Source organism: Ictidomys tridecemlineatus, chromosome 6 (assembly GCF_052094955.1).
Source record: "Ictidomys tridecemlineatus isolate mIctTri1 chromosome 6, mIctTri1.hap1, whole genome shotgun sequence".
In the NCBI taxonomy this organism is placed as follows: domain Eukaryota; kingdom Metazoa; phylum Chordata; class Mammalia; order Rodentia; family Sciuridae; genus Ictidomys; species Ictidomys tridecemlineatus.
Window position 1 is genome coordinate 39,663,984 of NC_135482.1, and position 19,017 is coordinate 39,683,000.

General features: G+C 37.3%; 1 long non-coding RNA gene across 1 annotated transcript; it reads left to right on the forward strand.

The window, feature by feature from the left end:
• The first annotated feature begins 607 nt into the window (after nt 1–607).
• LOC144378596 (uncharacterized) lies at nt 608–18,749 on the forward strand. The gene is made up of 3 exons (XR_013440439.1): nt 608–783; nt 5,554–5,690; nt 18,494–18,749. It is a non-coding gene; the product is annotated as an uncharacterized LOC144378596 (long non-coding RNA).
• Nucleotides 18,750–19,017: the final 268 nt, after the last annotated feature.

Here is a 19,017-nt window from a genome sequence, read left to right on the forward strand (position 1 = left end):
CTCCAAATATAAATAGTATATTACACTGATAATTCTCAATATGATCATCTCCAAAGCCTGATACTTACTAGTAGTAGAAATTCCCTAAACATGTTATCTTCTTGTATATGAGGATAATGTTACTGAAAAGAAACAGTACAGGGCTGGGGTTGTGGCCCAGAGGTAGAGGGCTCTCTTAGCATGTGCGAGGTCCTGCATTCGATCCTCAGCACCACATAAAAATAAATAAATAAATAAATAAAGTCCAACTACAACTAAAAAAATATTAAAAGAAACAATAAATATTTGTTTGCAATTAATTTCTAGTAGTGATGACAGATTTATACTGGATTATATACAAAGAATTATTCAGACACTGCTATAGCAAAAGGCATCTATAAACAGATGACATTACCATAGTTGCCATGATTACAATGTAACCATGATTTTTGACCATGAAATAATGCTCAGTTTAACTGACCTACATTGTGTCTGAGCCCAGAGCTTAACACTACTGTCCTTTAAGTGAGTTTTTCCAGTTCACGCCATCCAAGAACAGAACACTGGTGGACATTCATTAACTCTACCTGCACTTCACCTCCTCTGCATTCCAGGCATGAGACTGTACTGTGATTTGGAGGTGGAGGAGCTGTTGAAAAGTTTACAGACTAGAAAGGGGAGATAAGTAAGCACATTGGTAGTCTCCTCTGCCTGGGCTTGAGCCGTTCTGATCTCTTGCCCAAACCAGTAGTTTATACCACCATTTTGTGGACTACAGCTGACCATGTTTTAAAGAGCAGCCAGGTGAGTGAGCTTTTTAAAACTTACATCATATTGCCCCTTTACTCCCATCCCAATGCCAGCAGCTTCTAATTGCACTTTGAATGACATCCAAAATCCTTACTGTGGTCTATAAGGACCTAGTAGTCTGGCCCCTGTTTACTTCTCCAAACACAACAAATACTCTCCTTTCACTAATTTGGTGCTGGGCACGGTGGTCTACTTTATACACAGTAAGGTTGCACTTACTGTTCTCTCTACCCAATGTTCTTTCCCTCTGACTTGCTTCCTTCTTGTTATTCTGGTCTCCTCAGTCCATAGACCATCTCTTTGGACAGGCCTTTGGGTATCCAACACCACTGGTCTGTTTCCAACAGCCTTGTTCTATTTTCTCTTTAGCATCTACCACTATCTGAAAATATCTTACACATTAATTTGTTTACTTATTTACTGGTTTTGGTCAATCAGAATACAAGCTCCTTGATAGCAGGACCTTATTGTTGTACTCACAGGTATTTCCTTAGGGTCTAGAAAGATGTATGGTTTATTGTAGACACTTATAAAATATTTTTGAACAGTTGAAGCATCAACTGCAGTAGTCTCCTACCTTCTTTCACTGCCTTCAGTCTCGTTTGCCCTTATCCACCCACCATACTCAACTGGTTTATCTAAAGCATAAAATTGTTCACATTGCTTCCCCTATAAATGACTCATAATAACTTACATGATGAGATAAAAATGAATGGGTGTGCCACATAGGCGTTAGATACAGATCACTATATATACCTTGATATTATATTTTTCTTGTGTGTTTGTATGTATGTGCTCTAGAACTATCTTAAATCTGTTTGGGATTCTATAACAAAATATCTTAGACAGTGTAGTTTACAAATGACAGAATTATATTTCTTGTAGTTCTGGAGTCTGGGATGCCCCAGATCAAGGTGCTCTCAAATTTGGTGTCAGGTAGGGTTATTCCTCATAGGTAGTGTCTTCTATGTGTCTTTACATCAGAGAAGAGGTAAATAAGCTCTCTTGGGCTTCTGTTATAAAGGTATTAATTCTATTCCCTCCTGATATAATCATCTACCAAAAGGCTATGATACTATACATCAATTTCAACATGTGAATTTGAGAGGTGGGGCACAAACATTCAAATCATAGTAACTAGTTTATTTATTTATTTTGTATCCTTCTTATTCCACTAATTCTAGTAAATACTTCAAGGGAAAAAACTATGTCAGAGTCATCTTTGTATCTAGAGAAGCAAATGTAATAGTTGATACAAATGCATTATGCATGAATTCATTGATTTTAATGTTTGTGAAATGTTTATTAATGTTATGCCAGGTTCCACTGAGTACAAAGCCCTATATTCTAGTCACTGAAGATATAGGAGCAAACCAAAGTCTTTTTTCTCAGGAAGTTTACATTCTGCTAAGAGAGAATAATGATAAAACAATCAACAACTAATCATATACGGTTGAACAGTAATAAGTGCTTTGAATAAAATGAAGGAACTCTGTTTTCTAAGGGAACTTCCCTCTATGAGACAAATAGATCCTACATTAAAAAAATGGATCTTGTAGGGTTTATAGATGATGAGGTGGGGGAAACACCAGGGGAAAAATTAGGATTATGTAGCTCTAATATAGGAAGAGAAGATAGATGCCTTGAAGTAAATGCCACTATCAGTACTGCAGCAGAGCTGTCCTGGCTTATAACTAGGGAGAGTGAGCTGAGACCTTTAGAACAAACTAAGACCCCTAGAGGGAATATGGATGATGTCAGATCAAGTATCTCCCGAGTCACAGCAAAACATCACAAATCCTCTCTGAAGGAAATCGTCATCAAACATGCTCTCATGCATTGACTCACAATAAAGTTCATCAAACCCCGAAACAACCAGAGTCAGAGTCAGCAGAAGCAACAGACACATTCGACCTAAGGACTATATATATTGAATAATATCAGACATGTAATATAAGTGCCATAAATTAAAATATCTGAAGACATAATAAAGTAGTAACGAATGTGAACAAGAACTAAATCTACAAAAGTTATTTGAAAAAGAACCAAATAACATGAAACCCATAATTGTTGCAATTAAAAAATTCAAAACAAACAGGCTAAAGAGAAGACTACATACAGCAGGGAAAAAAATTAATAAACTGAAACATAGATCAGAAATAGAAAAAAATGCAACACAAGAGATAGAAGAAAAAATGAAAGAGAAGGTAAGATACGTGCAACATAGAATGAGATCCACTTGAAATTCCGGAAGATGAAAATAAAGAATGAAAGGTGATTTTTGAAGAAATGATGGCTGAAATTTTTTCAGAAAATGATAGGCTGCATAGTGTGCTAAACAGCTTTTTCATCAATACGATAAAACAATGAGATAATCAATGAGATAATCAAAAGAAAAGATTTATTTTGGCTTACAGTTTTGGGAGTTCCAGTTCACCAGGATCAGTTGGCCTATTGCCTATGGTGGGGCAGCACATGATGACCAGCACATGTGGTGGAGAAAAACCCCTCACCTCATGGCAAAGGAAGCAAAAGAAAAAATGAGGAGAGGTCCAGGGTCAACAGTCCCCTTCAAGGGCACACCCGCAATGAGCTACATTCCTGCCACTAAGGCCCTACCTTTTAAGCTTTCACAGTCTTCTAGTAGCACCACCCTGGGGGTCAAGCCTTTACAAACATGGACCTTTGGAGCACATTCTAGGTCCAAACTATAGCACGTAGATATGGGAGGTGCAGTTTAAATTAAACAGGATAAACTTAAAGTTCACGTGAAATGAAACTGCAGAGCAGCAGGGACAAAAAGATCATAAAACACTCTGAGAGAAAAGATAGATAATCTGCAAAAAAAAAAAAAAAAGACAAATAACTCGACAGCAGACATCTCAACAATAAAACCCAAACCAGGAGATGGTAGAAGATTTTTTTTAGTGTCAAGAGAAAGTAATTACTAATGTGCAAATGTAGATCCAGGAAAACTATCTTTCAAGAATGAGGATGAAATAATAATAACAATGATCAGAACTGGGCAAGAGTGATCTACACTTAATGAATTTTTATCAGATGTTCTTTAGGAAGAAGAAAATGATTCTGGAAGGAAAATTTAAGATGAAAGAAGGAATAGCAAACAAAGAAACTGGTAATTTCTAGATATATCTAAATAAATATTGTCTACAAATGACAATAATAACATTATCTAATTTGTAAGGTATTTTGAAAAAGACAAAATAATGGACAAAAACCATGAACATCAAGAGGAAAATGACCAGAGTTGAAAGTTCTTAAGTTTCCCTACGTATTAACATTTTCTATAGTCATTATTGTACAATCATCAAACCAGGAAATGAATATCAATACAATACTATTAATTAATTTATTTACCTTATCCAAATTTTACCAGTAGTCCCAGAAGTATCTTTTTTTGTAGTCCAGGATCACACTTTGCATGTGTGGTTTATGAATCTGTATGGGCCACCAAAACAGAATTGAACACACAAGGTAGCTTAAACAACAGAATTTTTTTTTTTTTTTTTTTTTTGCAGTTTTGCAGTTTTGCAGTTTTGCAGTTTTGGAATTGGAATTCCAAGATCAAGTTTCTGGCAGTATTGGTTTCTGGTGTGGTTTCTCTTTCTGCCTAGCAGGTGGCTGTCTTCACATGGCCTTTCCTCTGTGTGTGTCTGTGGGGGGTGGGGTAGAGAATATGCAGAAGGTTACCACTGATGTTTCTCTTCTTAAAAGGACACTAGTCCTATCAGTTTAAGGACCCACACTAACAACCTCATTTAGCCTTGGGTATCTCCTTAAAGGCCCTATCTTCAAATGTAGTTCACACTGGGGACTAAGGATTCAACCTATGAATTTTGGATTAATTCAGTCTATAACAATTTTGTGAACATTTAAATCAATACATCAAAACTAATGGTTCATGACAAGGGGAAGAGACATTGGCCCTCTCCCTACATGAGAAATGTCAAAGGGTTGGCAGCCTTATTTTCAGCTACCCCAAAGAACAAGGAGCCAAGCATAGTTAAGACACTTCTAGAAAAAAAAGAACAAAAAACTTATAAAATCTGTACTTCCCGATATCAAAATTATTGTAAATCCATATCATTAGGACAATTTGATGTTGGTAAAGGAATAGAGATAATCAATGAAACAAATAATGAAAAAACAAAAAATCTTGGGCAGAGACATACATGTGGACATGTGCAGACCTATTACAGAAGATATATTGTAATTCAGTTGGAAAAGGATCCAATATTCAATAAGCAGTGCTCACACAATTAATAATCCAGGTGGAGAAAAATGTTGGCTCACACTGCAAACGTAAGTCAGTTACAAATTAAAAATGTTAAGGGTGAAGAGCAGAATTTTAAAAAACTTATGGCACCTGGGGAAAAGCGTTCCAAGGACAACTCAGTCCCTGTCTCTCTATCAGTGGCCTCAGCCTTGCAGCCTCTAAGTGCCTCACATGCATTAACTCATGTTATTCTCACAAACAAGCCAAAGAAATAGTCATGGATTATCCCCATTTTACAGATGAGCAATCAGAGGCACATAAGCGTGAAGGAACTTGCCCAAGATCACGGGGTTAATAAGTAGCAGAGCCAGAATTCTAAACTGGGCATTCTGGTTCCAGATCTTAATGAAAGCACTGGAATTTGAACTTGGGCTGTCTCGTTCCAAAGACCATATTCTTAATCTGTATGCTGTGCTGCAAAGACCAAAGTATCACAGCAATTTGCTTTATTGTTTTATTTGCACCAGGCCGCTCCTGGCTTCTGGGGTGCTACAGAGCCCTCTTCCAGCATAGATTTGGCAAAATTCCATTCTGGAACCATATTGCAGTTCCAGGAAACTCACAGACATTACCAGTTCTGGGACCAGACCTCACTTCTGTTGTGGTACGTATTTTGTTTTGTTTGAAGTTTATTTTTTTAAATCATCTTCTTCTTACAGAGTTTTATATTTTGTAGCTATCTTTTGGCTTATATATTCCAGCACCAAAACCCAGAAGGGAGCCCACTTTACACCCCTCCTCCCTCCTTCCCAAAGTGCTCACAGTAGAGTTCACCTCAGAAAACAGGGATGCAAAATTTCCTTCATTCCTGTGTTCAGCCTCTTCTGTTGCCAGAGGGAAAGCAGTGTAGTGTGTCTGGAAGTCACAGCTAAGTGCCCTTGGGCTCATTTGGCTCATGGAAATCAATATTTGTTGAGTTCCTGCTGTGAGTCTGGCTCTGCTAGGTGTAGCACGCTCAGGCTTTCAGACCAGAAGGATTTTGCAGATCCTATAAAAATAAGGTTTTCCTTCCATCTGTCACCTTCAGAGGTCTCTGGGTTTTTTTTTTTTTTTTTTTTTTTTTAAGGGGCCAATATGCAGGCTTCCCTTGGGAACTTGTACCCAGCATGGGCTTTCATACATGAGAAATTGTCAAAGAAAGATCTCTGTGAGCCCCAGCTCAGAAATTGTTTGATGCAGCCCATTCTATGAATGAGACTTGTTTTAAAATTTTTGAAAAATATACTTTACTGACCCAAACTACAGAGGCTCCCCCCCCAACCGGCCCCCCTACGTTGCTGGGTTAGGTTTTATGTTGAAGCAATGTGTAGCTCCACCTGCTGAAATGGCTGAGAAGACTCACCCCATTGTAAGAATATTACCTAAGCAGTACAGCACCTAGGTGGAAAGCTGCTGAGGATGCAGGCAAGACAGCCGTGGAAGGAGCAGCAGTCTACAAGAGAACAGAGTGTACAGGAGAAAAGGGGACCAAAGCACAGTAAAAAGAAACAGGAAAACACAGAAAAGAGAGAAAAACAACAGTAAAATTCACAGGGTGGTGCAGATGACTGGCTTTTGCTCTCTGGAGGGAATTTTGAAAACCTCTGGAAACAAGCATGTTTTCATAAGTAAGAACTCGATAAGAAAAAATATCCTGTTCACTTAGATGAACAACAAAGTCAGGCTGGGGCTGTAGCTCAGTGGCAGAGTGCTTGCCTGTCATGTGTGAGGCACTGGGTTTGATCCTCAGCACCACATAAAAATAAACAAATAAAATAAAGGCGTTCTGTCCATCTACAATGACAAAAAATATTAAAAAAAAAACAAAGGCAAGGAGTGGGATGCAAATATGGCTGATGGAGATTCAAAGGACAGAAGTCACAGGCAGTTAAAGGAATAGCAGAAATCTGTCATTGGTTCAACACAGATTTTGTATGTTTTGTGAATTCAGTTAGTATTTTATCCACAGCATGCCTATCTAATGTTAATTCCTTCTTGAGTAATTGTTCCCTTCCCCTTAGCAGTTTGAAATCGATGTCTCTAGAGAGAAATTACTTATGAAAACAAAATCAGAATCGGCGTAAATCATACCAGTTATCTAGTCACCAAACTTATGCTAAGGAAAAGATGGATGGACAGTGGTTTTGCTTGCCCAGAAGGGGCAGAAAAAGGACAGAAGTCTCCAGAAGGTGGAACAAGCACTGAACTTGTGCCTCCTGAGCTCATTCTCCAAATGTTGCTGGTTTTCATTTACTTTTTAAGGTGCCAAAATACCTTGAGACTATAATGAAAAGGTGGTGTAGGAAGTACTGCCAAAGTCAGGGTGAAAATAAGAGTCTAAGGGATGAACCTTCTTTATTGTGTTTATGCTGCTCCCTGACCCCAAGTATCTGTGCAACCCTGTTCCTTCTCATGATGAACCTTTAGTAAATCTGCTTAGAAATGGGTAAAAAAGAGAAAATACATACTGAAGCACTGATACCCCAAAAGAAATGGCTCAACTTGAACTAAAAAAAAAAAAAGAAAGAAAGACTAACATATCAAACTTATAAAAAAAATTGAACAGAATTTCTAAAGTATAGTTTAATTCACTTTAAGTTAGTCAAAGAACAGAAACCAAACCTGGTGGGCAGGAAGACCTTTGTCTCCAAAGGAATGCCCTTGGTACCACTGAATTCAATACCCAGGTAATAAAATTTCTGTTCAGTAAACATTTTTTGACATAGGAAGCAGTTCTAATTCTATTTGGGGAATATAGATCGTTGATGAAATTCAGAGACCATTATCTCTCCTCCCTGTTTAAAGGATTCAGATTCCCCCATCTGGTAAAACATCCTGTACAATCCGTTATAATCCTCAGAGGAAGAAAAAAAGCAAAGCTTTCAGGAACAGGTAAAACTGCTTTTATTGTTCTTTGTTGCCATGAAAGGACATTATATATTCAGCTCTAAATGCTGAATTCATTAATAACAGTGCTTTTCTTCCTCACCAGGAGTAAGGCGATTTAAATCATTATTTACTTCCTTTCAGCTAAGGGTTCTGTTGTTCTGATCAGCTAATTGAACCATGGAATATCTCCTTGGGAAGAACGTGAGGCAGAAGTGCAAGTGTGTCTGCAGATGCTGGGCTCTAAAAGCTCACAGTTAATTGCAAAGTCACTGTTTGCAATTTACTGTCTGCATCTGTTGCCATTCGGGTGCAATGATAATGGCTACCCTTGGGAGTCAGGGTTGCCTCTCTCCTGATAAGTCACTTCTAAAATCATCTAAGCAAATGAAGTCATTTTTATTTGTCAGCATGAATTACGCCACTAGTAAAGTCATGAATCCATGTTGTTAAACTCATGTGGATTTATTCTAAACTCCTCACCACTCAAATTAGTATCAGGGATCCTAGGGCTCCAGTCAAAAGCTGGATAGCAACAGCTTTAGCTGAAATCAAAGACAATCTTCGATCATCTCAGGAGAGCTACTTAAGTCAGTACCAGCTGCCAAAGGGTCCATCAACAGGAAAAAAATTTAATTGAAAAAAAGGCTTTTGAAATTCACTTCTTTCATGCCTCCCCTTGCCTTTGCTGGCTCACCTAAATAAATTGTATTTTCTCTTCTTGTGCCTGAATACTCTCATCTGATGGTATAACCTTCGCTTCCTTTCTTCTCCTTCTCACCTAATACAAAAGAGGCTTTCTGTTTCCTCTTCCTGTCCAACAGGAATTGTGTGCAAATGCTTGCATACACACACACACACACACACACACACACACACACACACACACACATACACAATTTCCTGGGGTTAAAATAGAAATCAGTTACAGGAAATGCAACCAGATTATGGACAAAGGGAGATAGTTCTATTGACTAAGTTCCTTCTTGGGATGACTATTGCATGGCAAAATAACACAAAGATGGGCATCAGAATTTCAAATGAAACTTTCCATCTATGACCAGGTTGGAAATGGGGGTGGCTATGACTCAGAGGAAATATCAAAATACAGGAAATATAGTTTAATTTTTTTTCACCAGAAACAGTATAGTTTAATATGCACCTTATAGTTTAATATGCACCTTCTCCTTCCTTCACTTGGTGTTGGAAGGTGTCCCACTTGGAACTCAAGTGAAACCCAGACATTTCAGTGCTCTTCTGTGTGTTACAAGGGGAGGTCTTTAAGAAGTTTACTGGGATAGTGAAGGAGAAATCTTGGGGAAAAAAAAAAAAAAAACTTTCTTTTTCTCTGGAGAGAAACGTGCCCCAGAAAAAGGGAATAGGGGTCAAATCTATAGGAGCGGAGGGGTGGTTCTGTGTGCCACATGAGGTCCTCAACTCAGATTTGCCGTTAGATCAGGCCCCACAGACTCACATTTCAATACAGGGGACAGAGTTTGGTTAGTGAAGACCAACAAAAAGTAAAATCTAGATCTTTTATGAAAGATCATAAAAACTTGGTTCAGACAGCAGTAATGAATTGGTAAGCTTGTAAAAGGAGAGACAGTTGGCACACAATTGGCACACTGAGGGCTCCCCTGCATTGGACACATCAAGTGTGAGCAGTAGGCAAGCCTGACAGCCACACCAGTGGAAGTGGCCCTAGGGTCTCACTGACTACCTCTGTCTGGAGAGGGAGGGGGACATGCAGTGTGGACAAGGTTTAGAGGAAGAGGCATGGAAACAAAATGACTGTTCGTGTTAGTTAACTGACTCTTGTTTGGGAGAGACACCCTGGGAACCTTTATAAGTACTTGGGTTTGGGGGAGGCCCCTGCAGAAAATTGAGACCTGTATTAGATGGGCTCAAGAGCCAGTGAGTCGAGGTGATTTCTTTGATTATTTCCCTAAGTGTGGTTTTATGCATGGAGGGTCTAAGCAAGCAAACAAACTCTTAACTATTTCTCTTTGAAAAGAAAGAAATATGCCAGTCTCTGGAATGCTTTGGCACAAGAGTAAGCAAAACTGGAATGTGTTACAGTTTTTTGTTTTGTTTTGTTTTGTTTGAGGCGGGGAATTCTAGTCCAATGAAGATGGTGCTGAGAATATTGGCAGGACTACTTATAACTTTACCACTATGCTGGCAGAAATAATGACAATTATTAGTTATGGAGTATTGTAGGAAAATGGATTTAAAGCTTCATTTTGGAGCTCTTTATATTTATCCCCATATATGTTTATTCTTTTGAGATTTAATTCATCATTGGTGTTTGGTGAGGGATTCTTCAAAGAGCTCGTGCCTGTACCCATTTTCCCATGCTTGTCTTCTCATAGACAATGTCTCATAGACATTCTGACTCTATCTTAAATCTTATTTTATGTTGAAATAATTGTTTATATTCCTGTCTCCTTCCATGAGGCTATGAGTTCCTAAAGAACATGGCAATATTACGTGTTTAAATTATTTAAACTGAATTCTTCAAAGCCTTTGTCATTTTAAGAATAAGCTCTCATCTTAACACTGGCCCTACCCCGCCCTCCCCCCAAAAAATCTTAGCTCAAGTATTTATGATAGTCTTAACCATGGCTAAGATTGGAAGTTCTCACTGAACGTCTATATTCTTCTTTTTCAAGAGTAATAAAAATCTTAGGTGGGAATTTGGCAACATAGAGATGCTATGCATCTCGAGTCAATTCAGGCTGCTCTAACAAAATACCTTGCACTGGATGGCTTATAAACAACAGAAAGTTACTTCTCACCATTCTGGATGTAACAATCTGAGGTCAAGGTGCCAGTATGGTCAAATTTCAGTAAAGGCCCTCTTCCAGGTTGAAGACAGCCATGTATCCTTACACGGAAAGAAGAGGATGAGAATTCTCTCATGTTTCTTTATCTAAAGGAACAAATTTCATTCATGGGGGCTCCATTCTCACGATCTGATTACCTACGGAGGCTTGCTTCCTGCTACTGTCATACTGGAGTTAGGATTTTAACATATGGATTTCCAGTGGGGGCGGAGCAGCGCCAACATTCAGTTCATAACACTGCATTTCCCATTCTCCCTTACCTGTAGTCTTGTGATGAAGTTTTGGACATTAGGGTGCCAACAAAATACTGAGTGAAACTTCTAGTTTGTGCCAAGGAAAGGAAGGAGGTCACTTTCCTTCCTCCAAACCCTACATCTTGCTACTTGAATCAGGGATATAGTGATCAACTATCTCTGCCTTTTAAGACAGCGCCACTCCCTATATTTGGCAGGGGGAAAAACAGATAAAAGGAAGCTGAGACCTTATACCACAGACGCATCATGTACATCCTTGATGCACATCCCTGAGCATGGGAGGGAGAAATGAATTTCTATCCCATTCAAATCACTAAATATATGAAGATAAACACTGGTGTATGATATACCAAAAAATATTCCATAGAACCAACCAATGTTCCGTCTTTATTTATCATACCTTGAAAATCCTCTTGGCAAAGAATAATAAGTTTGATATCAAAACAATAAATAACTACATTAAATCAGTAGCTGATATGAAATTGGAAGGCTCCTTTGGGTAAACTACCAAATTTCTACTATGTTGTCTTCATTTATTCATAATTGCAAAATAAGGGAAGGACCTTCCCTTCCAGCATTCACTACTTACATTGTCCATTTGCCCACCATTTAGCTGTCCATTGGTTGAGCTCCAAGAGGGCTGAATTTATAGTTTCTATCTGCTGTCCTTCTTAGGTCACTCAGGTGTGGCTACCTCCCTACCCCAACACACTTGCTCTGAAACCCACAGATCATATGCTGAACATGGACATCATAATGAGAAACAAATTTTAGTTTCATTCATAGTCACCTTCTGCTCTCTGCTTTCACTTTATTTTATCCTCTTCCATCTACCCTTTCATCTTCTAATTCTCTATCCCCAAAGCAATGACTTCCTACTATCCACTACTTTCATTATCTTGTGCCAGAAAGAGTCGTTAACCATATTCTTTTTTTTTTTTTAAGTTACCCTAAGTGACCCGGTGTGTTGAGTTCATCTTTTCTTTTTAAATTTTTTTTGTAGTTTTAGATGGACAAAATACCTTTATTCTATTTGTTTATTTTTATCTAGTGCTGAAGATCGAACCCAGTGCCTCACGCCAGCACTCTGCCGCTGAGCTACAGCCCCAGACTGCTAACTGTATCTTGAGTGGCTTTTGTATCCCTAATGAATTCTGAGACTCCTGCTCACCCTCCAAGTCTCCTTCCACATGCTGTACATAGAGGACCTGTATAGCCTACCCAGGGTGCAAGCCCAGGGGGCTGAGGCAGAGAAGTTTTTAGGTGCTAAAGGGCCAGATGATCCTATCCTGAAGTAATAAGAAAATCGTAAAGATGAAAGACAAATTGGTAGAAAGTCTTTAGAGAAAGCAGAAAATCAAATGCCTAGTTCTTTTGGTTGTTGTTATTTTTAGATATACATGACAGTAGAGTGTATTTTGACATATTATGCATACATGGAGTATAACTTATTCCAGTTAGGATCCCATTCTGTGGCTATACATGATGCAGAGTTTCACTGGTGGTATATTCATATATGAATTCAGAAAAGTTATGTTCAGTTCATTCTACTGTCTCCTATTCCCACCCCGCACTTCCCTTCATTTCTCTTTGTCTAATTCAATGAACTTCTATCCTTCCCACCGCCCTCACCCCCCACCCCTATTGTGAGTCAGCATCTGCATATCAGAAAGAACATGTGTCTTTTGGTTTTTTGGGACTGGCTTATTTCACTTAGCATGATAGTCTCCAGTTCCATCCATTTAATGGTGAATGCCATAATTTTATTATTCTTTATGGCTGAGTAATATCCCATTGTGTATATGTTCCACATATTCTTTATCTGTTCATCTGTTGAAGGGCACCTAGGTTGGGTCCAGCTATTGTGAATTTAGCTGTTATAAACATTGACATAGCTATGCCACTGTAGTATGCTGATTTTAAGTCCTTCAGATTTAAACCAAGGTGTGGGATAACAGTCAAATGGTGGTTTCATTCCAAGTTTCTTCAAAAATCTCCAAATGGCTTTCCAGAGTTTTTGCACTAATTTGCAGTCCTACCAACAATATATGAAAAAACCTCTTCCCCCACATCCTTGTGAACATCAAATGCCTAGTTCTAAGGGCAGAAGGGACATACTGAATAAGTGACAAAGTTCAAGAATAAGAAAAAGAATGTAGGTTGGGGAGGTAGCTCAATTGGTAGAGTGCTTGCCTTGCATGCATAAGGCCCTGGGTTCAACTCCCACACCACAAAAGAAAAAAAGCAAACTATTCAAATTGGAATTGGATCAGGATTCACATCTCATACCATTACAATTTGTTTGATGAAAAGTAATGAAATCTCTATTTGTTGCTTGTGATCTTTTTTTTTCCTAAGGTAGAGAGAATTGATTTACTCGTGGTATGCTTCCATCAGCAAGCTGGGCAATGACCTCCTCTTACCTAGTTTTGTTCTTTTACTTCATCATTCTTGATCCTCACTCCTATTCTCCTTTCCAGTATAGGGATTTATTCTAATTTGCAAGCAACATATGTCCTTGGATATGTCTATGGAAAATGGTACAGAATTTAGAATTCAAATTGGAGTTAGTTAGGCTCAAACAAGGCCTTTCACTGGACTTGGTTGGAATTAGTGTCCATATATCTCACACCACTTCAGGTTGTTTGCTGGAATGTGATGAAATATAAATCTATATTGTATTGTGGTGTTTGTTTGTTCCATAGCTAAGGTGTAAAAAGTTGAATTACTCATGGCATGCTACCATCAAGTCTTTGCAAGGACTCTCTCTTACTTGGCTTTGTTCTGTTTTGTTCCTTTATTCTTGATTCCCTCCCTTACTCCTTCCTCTGTCATAAGGACGTATCCCAGTATATAACCCATATATGTGCTTGTGTATGTCTATATCCATGTAAAATTTGTGGTATCATACTGTCTGTATTTGTCATTTGTAAATTTAAAATTTATGTGATTTGATTATGGGGAAAGACCAAATCAAGTTCCATCTGATTTAGGCGGATCCACACCTCCTGGATTCTGTAGCTTCATTGTTAATAGTAAATATGTCAAAATGAAGAAAGCATCCTGTATTCTGGAATGAAAGGGAGTTCTGTAGGCTTCTGGAAACCTGCCCACTCCTTTTTCTCCCACCACACTCACTACAATTTGCCTGTAGAGAGGCCAACAGAGCTAATCCCACACATCTTATAGGTGTTTTTTGTTTTGTTTTGTTTTGTTTTTTAATCCACCCATCTTGTACCACTGGGCTTGGAGATACTTACGAATTTTCATGTCAACAATAGTAAAGGGACGGAGATTTTACCCTATTTCCCACAGTTTCATGAAAGCTGGCATAAGACATGAGACTCCTACGTCAGAGACAAAAGACAGTTTATTATTCATAGCAATAACAGTAGACATAGTATCATTATTTTTCTCGGGCTAGTTCCATAAAATCTAATTTCCAGTGTGACACAAAGAAGATCAGGTGACACGTGCACACATGGGGATGCATCACAGGAGAGAAACCCTGAACTTAAGGAACACAAATCTTTTTCAATGGTTAGTAAGCCTGCCTGAACTTTGCCCTAAAGGAAGACATTAAGTTTTATCATAGGACAGCAAGACAATTTGCCCTTTGTTATTTCTATTTTCCAAAAATGTTTGTTATACGAACAATATCCTTGAAAAGGTAGTCCAGAACAAACGCAGCCTGCTTGCAAGACATATAAAACTCTTAAGATACCCTTGGAGGATTGTTGCTTAAACCTCTTTCCAAATAATTTTCTCTTTCCTCCCGAAACACCCTGTCAATGAAACTTGGACCACTGAATAACACTTTCTCACTGCAATCATCTACAAACCCTAGATTATTCTCACTCATTTTCTGAAGATTTCTAAATAAATCAATGTATACATTATTCTCTTAATATCCCAGGCTTTGGGTTCCATGGTCTCTTCTCCCCCAGTGAGCTTAAACTTGATTCCATTTTCTGATTACTTGTGAAGTTGATTGTTATGGTAAATAACATCATGGAATCTATTATATTTTTAGTTGATTATTGCTGATGCAGAGAAACATTATTGATTTTTGTGAATGGACCTTGTATCTGACATTCTTGCTAAATTCTCGTAGCAGTTCTGTAATCTTTCTGTTGATTTAACCGAGATTATCTCAATTGCAAAAGAAAAAATAAGTAAGAGAAAGAATGAAGGAGAAAGGGAGGAAGGGAGATAGGAAGGGGGAAGTGATTGAGAGAGAGGCAGGAAAGAGAGTAAAAAAGAAAAAGAAATTGTTCGTTTTCTCCAAAACATTAGGGAAAAAACCAATAATTTAATGACCAACATACAGCAAAAGTTATAGTGAATTGAACCCTTATGGAGCATAAGATCAAAATCATTTGGTCTAATTTAATGGCACAGGTAGTTTCTGCTTTGCATTTCAATGATCAGCTTGCTCGATTCTGCCAAATAAATGCCTACAGTTACCTTTTGCTTCCTTATTCATATGCTTATTCCTTTTTTGGCTATGTAATTACAGATGTTTTGTTAATGTATAATGTTACAAAAGAGTGTACTGCTTCATTTCAGCAGGCAGAGTAGTAACCAGTATTCTTTAGCTTCTTTTTGAATAGCCACACTTAATTTCCCAACATTCTCACCAGTACTCTCAATGGAAAGAAAATTTAAGCTCACGTTTTTAGAGGGAAAAAAAAAAAAACCCTCTTGAGTAGTTTCCTAAATGGTGATGTATAAAAAATGCCCAAGTCACAGTAATTGTTGTTGCTTGATGATCCAAATTCATTGCTTAATAAGAATTTCAAGAGATTAATTGCATCCCAATATACACATCACTTCCCGAATTGAACATGTACAAAATCAAATTTATTCTATCTAAATAAACTTGGAAAAGATTTCATGCAAACACATAATTTTAGAAGCTGGGAATTTCCCAAAATATTCACAAGAAATCTAGATGCCTCTAGAAACAAGTTCCTGAAAACGATCAACTCAATTGGAATGGAAATTTTTTCATACCTAAAAAGCACAAGAAACTGCTTAGTTAATAAATAATTTCTACCAGAATAATTGCAAGGTACTTGGTAAAATTTGAGCATCATTTAAACCACAACTAACAGATTTCACCTAAAGTTTTTCATAAGCTAAATAGAATTCAGAGCCACGTTATACAACCAAGACACCAAGATTAAACCTTATTGAAAGGAACAGAACTCTCTGTATTTATCACATGACACTGGAATAATCTTAGCTGTCCTCAGAGTAGACAGGACACAATTTAAATGCAATGGTTTAGCAAAGAGACAGGAATTTAAAACAAAAATAGCTTTATGAAAGTGATCCTGTTAACCTATGGGGAAAACATAAAATACAATGAAAATATTTTTAAACAAAACATCAGAGTAGTTATTTAACATAAGGTCATCATTAAAGACAGCAGGGTTGTCAATGGAGTTAATTCATTAGAGAATATATGTATCACTATGACATCAAAAATTCTATGTAACAATTACATGTGCCACTATGAGCAATGGCAGTGAGGTATTCTCTCTTCCTTTCCTTTTTTGATTTTTCATTTTTTAAAAATCTTTTGCACAGTGCGGTACATAGGTATGTTGCAGGTGTTCTATCTTGTTGTTTTAAAGTAAGATGATAAGAGATTTAAGGCTTTAAGCTATTTCTAGATATATTCATTATCACTGGTTTTGGTTATCTAACAGACATATGATTTGTTTGCAGGAACCACAATGTCCTGAATTAGTTCAGTCTAGACCAATTATTCTAACCCCCAACTTCGACTTTTAACTCTGCCAGATGCTATTTGACAGTAGATTCCCTAATACTAAAAATCTTGCCAAGTGCACATTATGTTGTTGCATAATTACAGCTTTCTAGTACTCAGTATGGTATTATTAGCTCAAGCTGTAGCTCATTTAGGTTACATAATTATAGCGCGCTCAGCAGTGAGCACTGACCTAGCGGGGTGGGGGGTGTTTCTGGTGTTATTTTTAATCTACTTTAATTGATGATACATGTAGTTGTTACAAGTACTCCAAATTTTGAGAAAGTTTGATACATTGATTTTGCAAGCATCTTTTTGAATATCTAATGTCACACCAATATTTTAGAGTTATTATTTCTTCTTATGATGATTGAATATTAATATTTTTTGAGTAACATTTCTTTTTTTGGTTCTTTTTCTTGTGGGCACATCTTAAAAAATTGTTCTACTGCAGAGTTGTAGCTCATTATATTTTTATAATGTCTAAGACACAGTCACACTTCAGTAACTTTCATTTCCTTGTTATCATTAGATTGATTTATTTTACAGCTTCAAATACCCCTTGAACAGGCACAGGTAAGCAACTGGTATTCTGAAGATGAAAGCCACAGCTAAGGATCTCTTTCCATTGCAAATACATATAAAGTAATTTTCATGGATCAACATAGTCCTGACTCCTGGAGAGGAAGTTCAGAAGGAGCTTGAGAATGAGGATGAAGAAGGCTTGGGCTGCTTGGGCATTTCCTCTCTAGCTGGCCTTGCTCTTATAAATCCCTCTTGACTATTACACATCTCAGCTGGGCTACCTTGCTTTTGCCTCTCTAAATCTTTCTCTTGGATTTAACTGCATTACGAGAAAGGTTAACTCTTAAACACATGGCACTTAATCAAACTTCTCAATATCAATAATTGAAGAACTTTAATTTTAAAAAAGAAAATGTTTTAGAGTTCATTCTTTTACCTTCCCTTAGAGAATTATCATAAGTAACCACAGTTAACGCTTTTGACGTATTATTTCACACTTACAAAGCTCTGTGAACCTCAAGAAGAAATTTCTTTAATTGTGCAGTGCATATTCTATTATTCTTAGCATTTGATACCAATGAAATGAATTTTTAAGAAAGAAACTTCAGTTTTCAAAATATTCATAATTTAGATTTTAACAACGTGTATTTAAATATTCCAAAAATAAAAGCCATGGCTGTTTCAATATTAAGGATCTCTTTCCATGTCCAAATACACACAGAAGCAATTTTCATTTAAAGGGTTGAAAGTTTATATGCTAATAAAGACAGGAGAATCATTTTGATTCAATAAAAGGCAAGATAATTATATAAAAAGATTTTTACCAGTATAATTAGCTAATAAAGATATAGAAGGCTTTTATTTCATGTGGGCCTTTTCAGAGACTTTGGTCTGACCAATGATACATACATATACCTACAATTTTCTTTTTTTAAATATTTATCTTTTAGTTTTAGGTGAACACAATATCTTTATTTTATATTTATGTGGTGCTGAGGATCAAACTCAGTGCCTCATGCATGGTAGGCGAGCGCTCTACCACTGAGCCACAAATCCCAGCCCCTACACCTACAATTTTCTTAATGCTAAACCGTTTAAAATAGGTTTCTGAAAATATCTTGAAATTCTCCTTCCACAGGTCTTGTGATTATGACAGAATATATGTATCATAAGCAAAGTAGGCCTCTCCTGATGGTGTCTGGGAAGTATAGAAATGCCAGAAGTGTTGGAGACCTTGGAGAACATCAGTCCCAGCAATGCCATTTACAAACAAAGACACTAAGTTCAGAGAAACCAACCGGACTTAAAATATCCAGACTATCTGTAAATCCAAGAGATTATTAAAAGGATAATCAAATTAAAAGGATAATCTTTTAATTTGAATAAAAAAATAATCGATTTGTGGTTTGCAAAGAGAATTACTCATACAGTGTTCACCTAGACACACACCAAAGACTGCCTCATTATTAAAGGCTACAATCTTTAAATGTTTAATAAGAATACTTGAATGCAACACATTCACTTGAAATTTTTTTGATCTTTCTTATGGGGCTGGGCATTGTGTGGCTCATACCTCTGATCCCTGTGACTCAGGAGACAGAGGCAGAGATCCAAAAATTTGGAGACCAGCCTAGCAACTTTGTCAGACTCTGTCTCATAAAT